Genomic DNA, 7382 nt, shown 5'->3' with positions numbered 1-7382 from the left:
GTATGATTTCGATACCTGAGACCTCCTACAAACGATAGGTTTACAGGCTGGGAGTTGCGAGTTGTAAAGAGGTGTATATTTCGATCCTCTCAGACTAGGAAATAGAGAGAAGGTCAATAGAGGTTCACAGACAGTGGCCTTTACCTTCTACGGAGCAGCCACGTCGATCGGAGCGGCGACCGAGTTCCCCTCGAAGGGAAAAGGAAAGGGCAATCGCAAGACGGCATCGAATGCGAAGCGCCCTAGGAAGTCGCCAGGAGAGGGTACCAAAACCGACACCACTCGGCGTGCAACCGTCAAGGTCAAACGCCGCCTGGATGAGGTAAGCGAGGGCGAGAGTGACCTCGCTGTGGAGAGCGATGGTACCAGCAACCCGACACGACCGGGGCAGGGGGGCTCAAACCCCTGGACGCTGGTTACCAAGAAAAAGCCGGCACCGAAACCGGAGGTACCGCGGCCTGCGAGGAAGGCCAAGGACAGAGGCGAAGCCTTGTGGTTAAAAACCGACAAGGACAAATACGCCGATGTCCTTAAATCGATGAAGGCGGCCGAAAGCCTCTCGGCCCTTGGGCAGGATGTGCGTAGCGTAAGACGCACCAATACGGGAGAGATGCTCCTGGTGCTGAAGCGAGGCGCACAATCAAGTGCAGTATATAAGGCCTTGGCCCAAGAGGTCCTTGGTGAGGGCGCCCAAATCAGGTCGCTAGGTGCGGAAACAACTCTCCAGTGCAAGCACTTGGACGAGTTCGCGACCGCAGAAGACGTCGTCGCAGCCGTCAAGGAGCAATGCGGCGTCACAATCGAGCGGGCCTCTGTGCGATTGAGGGACGGACCCTCTGGCACCCAGGTAGCCTACCTCAGGCTACTGAATGCGGATGCCAAAAAGGTAACCGAGAAAGGGAAGCTGAAGATCGGCTGGTCGGTATGCCCTATTAGTATACCCCAGCCGCCTTCAGTGGACAGGTGCTATCGGTGCCTAGAATCCGGCCATAAAGCTTACGAATGCAAAGGCCTAGACAGGAGCAAGCTATGTCGTCGATGCGGCGAGGAGGGGCATAAAGAGCGGGGGTGCACTAAGGCATATAAGTGCCTTATCTGCACCGCTAAGAAGCAAGCCCATAAACATGCTATGGGCGGACCTTCGTGTCCCTTCGGCGAGTTAAATAAGAAGAAGCCGTGAGAGTCACACAGCTAAATCTTAACCATTGTGCAGCAGCCCAGCAGCTGCTGTGGCAGTCGGTCTCGGAGTCGAGGACAGATGTCGCCCTCTTATCAGACCCGTACAGCATCCCTGCCGGCAACGGCAATTGGGTGTCGGACGGGTCTGGAATGGTGGCAATCTGTACAACGGGAAGGTTCCCGGTTCAAGAGGTAATACACCCCTCCGCCGAGGGTGTGGCGATTGCCAAGATCAATGGTGTGTTCTATTGCAGCTGCTACGCCCCACCAAGGTGGCCAATAGAACAGTTCTACCAGATGATCGACAGGCTCTCGTCGGACCTCGTGGGCCGGAAACCGGTAGTAATAGCGGGAGACTTCAACGCCTGGGCAGTGGAGTGGGGCAGCCGCTGTACAAATAGCAGGGGTCAAGCGCTAATGGAAGCGTTTGCGAAACTCGATACTGTGCTAGCTAATGATGGCTCCGCTAGTACATTCCGTAGAAACGGAGTGGAGGCGTGGATTGATTTGACCTTTGCCAGCCCGAGTCTGGCTCCAGGCATGGAATGGAGGGTAGACGAAGGCTACACCCATAGCGATCAACTAGCAATACGCTTTAAGATCAACTATGGTGTGCAGCATCCGAGGGCGGGAGATCCCTGTCAGGTACGCGGGTGGAAGTCCAATCACTTCGACAGCGAAGCTTTCACCGCGGCCCTGGGACTGGAGGCCAACACCGACAGTCTAAGCGGGGATGCGCTGGTAGCTGTTCTATCACGCGCGTGCGACGCCACTATGCCGAGAAAAACACTGCCAAGAAACGGTAGATGCCCGGTATACTGGTGGAGTGCCGAGATCGCAGCTCTACGGTCAGCCTGTCTCAGAGCTAGACGTAGGATGCAAAGAGCTCGCACCGAGAATGCAAGAGAGAACCGCCGTGAAGTGTTTCGAGCTGCGAAATTAGCCCTTAACAAGGCTATTAAAAGCAGCAAGAGAGCGTGTTTCGACAACCTGTGTGAGAGTGCCAACGCGAATCCGTGGGGTGACGCCTACCGGATTGTGATGGCCAAGACCAAAGGGGGCTCCTCACCCCCAGAACGGTCTCCGGACCGGTTGGCAACGATTATCGAAGTACTCTTCCCGTCTCGAGCCACAAGCCCCTGGCCACCTGCACTACGAGACAGTGCGGGCACGGTCGAAATGGTGGCTCCAGTGACGAACGAAGAACTACTCGCAGTGGCTAAATCCCTAGCAATGAACAAAGCTCCAGGGCCGGATGGAGTCCCGAACAACGCTCTCAAGGCAGCGATCATAGCGAACCCGAACATGTTCAGGCTAGCTATGCAGAGATGCCTTGACGAGTGCCGTTTCCCCGATAGATGGAAAAGGCAGAAACTGGTGCTGTTGCCGAAGCCCGGGAAGCCGCCAGGCGACCCATCGGCGTACAGACCAATCTGTCTGATAGACACGACTGGCAAACTGCTTGAGAGGATCATCCTCAACAGGCTCACCCCGTACGCGGAAGGTACGGACGGTCTGTCAAGCAACCAGTTTGGCTTTCGGAAGGGTAAGTCCACAGTGGACGCTCTCAACTCAGTGATAAATACTGCCGAGATAGCGATCCAACGAAAAAGGCGAGGTATTCGATACTGTGCGTTAGTGACACTTGACGTGAAGAATGCATTCAACAGCGCAAGCTGGGATGCCATCGCGCTCTCGTTACACCGGCTTAGCCTACCGGTGGGTCTGTACCGGATCCTGGAAAGTTACTTCCAAAACCGCGTACTGCTATACGAGACCGATGCCGGTCAGAAAAGGGTTCCGATTACCGCCGGAGTCCCGCAGGGCTCGATCCTAGGCCCGGTGCTATGGAACCTCATGTATGACGGGGTTCTGAGACTGAAGTTCCCTCCTGGGGTCAAGATCGTCGGCTTTGCCGACGACGTAACCTTGGAGGTCTACGGGGAGTCAATTCCTGAGGTAGAACTAACCGCAGAACACGCGATTAGCACGGTGGAGGAATGGATGAGCGCGAGAGGCCTGGAGCTCGCTCATCATAAGACGGAGGTAGTTATCGTCAACAACCGCAAGTCGGCACAACATGCAGTTATCCATGTGGGAGAAGTCGCGATCACTTCACAGCGAAGTCTGAAGTCTCTCGGAGTCATTATAGACGACAAGCTGACCTTCGGCAGCCATGTCGACTATACGTGCAAGAGAGCGTCGACTGCTGTTGCGGCACTATCGAGAATGATGTCCAACAGCTCAAAGGTGTGCGCCAGTAGACGTAGGTTACTGGCAGGCGTTGCCGTATCTATCCTCAGGTACGGCGGCCCGTCATGGTCAAGAGCACTGAGGGTAACCAGTTACCTACAGAAACTGGAGAGCACCTACCGCGTGATGTGCCTCAGAGTGATATCTGCCTACCGCACGGTATCACACGATGCATCCTGCGTGATAGCAAGCATGATGCCAGTCGGGCTGGTCATTCGGGAAGATGAGGAGTGCTTTGAGCTACGTGGAAATAGGGGAGCCCGCGAGCGCACCAGGGTGACCTCGGTCGCCAGATGGCAGCGTGAGTGGGACAACTCCTCGAAAGGTAGGTGGACTCACCGGCTGATACCTAGCATATCGAGCTGGGTGGGAAGACCCCATGGGGAAGTTCACTTCCACCTGACACAATTCCTGTCAGGCCATGGCTGTTTCCGTCAGTACCTCCACAGGTTCGGACACGCGGAGGTCCCAGTCTGCCCGGACTGCCCAGGTGTAGATGAAACTGCCGAGCACATACTGTTCGTATGTCATCGGTTCGACGTCGAAAGAAGAGCAATGCTTGACGTCTGTGGCTGGGACACAACCCCGGATACCCTTATTCAGCGGATGTGTCAAACGGTGGAGAAGTGGAACGCAGTCTCGGCTGCTACCATCCAGATTGCCAGTAGGCTACTGGTAATCTGGCGAACCGAGCAACAGACGACGGGCACGGCTAACTAGTGATTGGTTAGTTGGAGCGAAAAAGGCCAAGCGCAAAATAAGAGAGTGAATGGTCTGTTCATGCCGAGGTAGGTTGGCGCAGCGAATGGCAACCGCGTAAGGGGTAAACCCAGCCACCCCGAAGCAAGACAGAAGAGTGAGTGTATAGGCGTATAAGTGGACTGCCTCATGCCAAGACGGGAGGGTCGTAGCGTAGTATGTTGGAACTAAGCTATCGATGCCTCATGGCGTGGCAGAGGAGTGAAAGGGTGAGCATCCAAGTCAGTCTCACACTGCATGTTAAGGGTGAGCATAAAAGTCAGCCTCACAGGTTGGTAGAGGCTAGCACAAAAGTCAGCCTAGCAAGGAATGAAAAAGGTGAGCACAAAAGTCAGCCTCGCATGGTATGTCAGAAGTGGGGCCTAAGAAAAATGTCCCACATGGGATGCCAGAGGGAGTGACAAAGGTACAATAGAGTGGCACGATTGAGAGTGAATCAGGTGATAGGGTGAGCACCCAAGTCAGCCTCACATGGATGGGTAGGGCGAGCACAAAAGTAAGCCTAGCAAGGAATGAGTAAGGTGAGCACACAAGTCAGCCTCGCATGGAACGTAAAAGGTGAGCACAAAAGTCAGCCTCATGTGGGAGTGTTTGAGAGTGAATCAAAGTGTGATTTAGAGAGCACCCAAGTAAGCCTCATACAGGATGTATGATCGCGTGAGTGAGAGTGAATGAGTACATTCAGTACAGCCATCCCCCAGAAGTAATACCGAGAGGTAGTTCCTGGGAGGAATGATGGCGGAGCCCAATGGAGTTTAGTCGGTATTAATTGGCTGGTCACCATTCGAGTCCGACACGCCCCAGTGCACCCCGTGTGGTAGATTGGACCCTACCGTTAGCACGTGTACTGGGCTAGGACATAAAGGTCTTCTCCATTGTAAAAAAAAAAAAAAAGACTACCCTTGCTTGGCCGGCAAATGCTGGTGTAAAACATGTATGTATTGTGTCACAAATAAAGACAAAATCCTCAGCTATTATCATCCAGCCACCGCTGCGCGCGGTTGGTTTTGGGTTTTTCGGGCACGGTTAATTCAATAGAATAGTTGTGTGCTTTCGATCCATCCGAACGTCCAGATCTGACAAAACAATATATATATATATATATATATATATATATATATATATATATATATATATATATATATATATATATATATATATATATATATATATATATATATATATATATATATATATATATATATATATATATATATATATATATATATATATATATATATATATATATATATATATATATATATATATATATATATATATATATATATATATATATATACACATATATACAGGGTGCACCATCATGTGTGACGGTATATAAACCACATCAAATGTACAATACAACAAAACCACCCTCTAGGTAGAATATCACACGGGCAAATAGCCTCTCGCACTCTGCAAATCATGCTGCATACTAGTGTTTAAACACCACGTCGACCAAGTGACCGCCTCCATGAACCACCGCACTATGTGCCCTTTTTGCTGCATTATCCATAACCTTCTCGAGCATCTCGGGAGGTAAGGCTCGTATCTCAGTTCGAATGTTATCCTTAAGCTCGAGAAGGGTCTGAGGATTATTGGCGTATACTTTGCTTTTCAAATAGCCCCATAAAAAGAAGTCGAGAGGTGTTAAATCTGGAGACCGCGGTGGCCAGTCAATGTCGCCTCCCTTCGACACCACACGCCCTGGGATTTTTTTTTGCAAAACCCCAATTGTTTGAGCAGACGTGTGACATGGCGCACCGTCTTGTTGGAACCAATAACCCTCAAGGCCCTTTTCGCGCATTTGTGGCCATACATAAAGAGCTAACATCCACTGATATCGCTTCCCACCGATTGGCTCATTTTCTTTGAAAAAATGGTCCAATTATGGTTTTAGCACAAACGCCGGCCTACACCGTCACCGATCATGTAATGGCGTCTCATGAATCCGGTGTGTATTCCGTGTGGCCCAAATACGCCTATTTTGCTTATAAACTCCGCCCGACAATGTGAAATGAGCCTCGTCGGTCATCAATATTTGCTTCCAGAAATCAGGTTCAGTGGCTACCACTTGAGCGACTGTTTTGCCATATTGAATACGACGTGCATAGTCCGTTGGCAATAATCTTTGCGTTACTTGCATCTTATAAGGAAACAAGTGCAAATCATCTTTCAAGATGCGCCGCATAGTGGTACCACTGACCCCAAATTGCTGCGCGCGACGGCGATACGACTCAGTTGGATTTTGCGCGACGCTCTCTCTGACCGCGTCAACCAGTTCATTGGAACGTATTGCACGTCGATGAACGGCATGGGGTCGATCGTTCACTGTGCCATGTTCAGCAAAATTTGACACCCATCGACGAATAGTCTTGGCACGCGGCACTTGTTCGCCAGGGTGTTTTTGACCATATGCCCGCTGAGCTGACACAATGGAACTACCATTCACCGCGTATAACATTACTACCTCCGTCCGCTGTTTCGATGTGAACCGAATCATTGATTGTATTGTACATTTGATGAATTTATACAACGTCACACCACCCATAGATAGATTTTTATCAAATATGCAATAAGTTTACTAACACCATTTACAATGCTAAAAATCATCACCTCCCCTACGGCCGAGTGGATCAGCCAAGGTGTGGTGTATGCGTCGGCGCATGTCAACTCAAAGTAGGCGAATATCCCATCCGAGCGATACACCTATTACATTTAACATGCCCTATCATCATGCAAACAAGCTAAACGTACATGGTCGTTACGCTGTTTGTTCTGCGGGCAGATCGGCATTCTGCTTTGTGCGGCAGCAACCAACCCAATCGGGCTGGTATCGGTCTGCCTAGGCACAGGTACAGTGAGATACATTTTCCATTCCTCTTTGTGCGGATATTCCACATGTTCACTTGCTACCGACGGTCGCTTTCACAGTCAAGATGGACGGTATCGATGTGTTTTACAATTTACCCAACTCTGGTCTATCTCTCATATTGCCATCGCTCGCAGTACATGCGTAGTGCATGACTCTGCCTGTCACTTGCAGTGCAGACCAACGTAAGGAATTTTCAATAAGTTCGGACTGTGTCTTATGATGCCATCGCTCGCAGTACATGCGTAGTGCATGACTCTGCCTGTCGCTTGCAGTGCAGACCAGCGTAAGGAATTTTCAATAAGTGGTCTTCGGATAA

At 50.8% G+C, this 7382-nt stretch overlaps 1 pseudogene; it reads left to right on the top strand.

Moving 5' to 3' along the window:
• LOC131678093 (large subunit ribosomal RNA) overlaps window positions 1-118 on the top strand; it is a 7530-nt pseudogene extending 7412 nt beyond the window's left edge.
• The last annotated feature ends 7264 nt before the right edge of the window (window positions 119-7382 follow it).

The sequence above is a fragment of the Topomyia yanbarensis genome, chromosome 1 (assembly GCF_030247195.1).
Source record: "Topomyia yanbarensis strain Yona2022 chromosome 1, ASM3024719v1, whole genome shotgun sequence".
NCBI lineage: Eukaryota > Metazoa > Arthropoda > Insecta > Diptera > Culicidae > Topomyia > Topomyia yanbarensis.
This window is presented reverse-complemented; position numbering and strand designations above follow the sequence as displayed.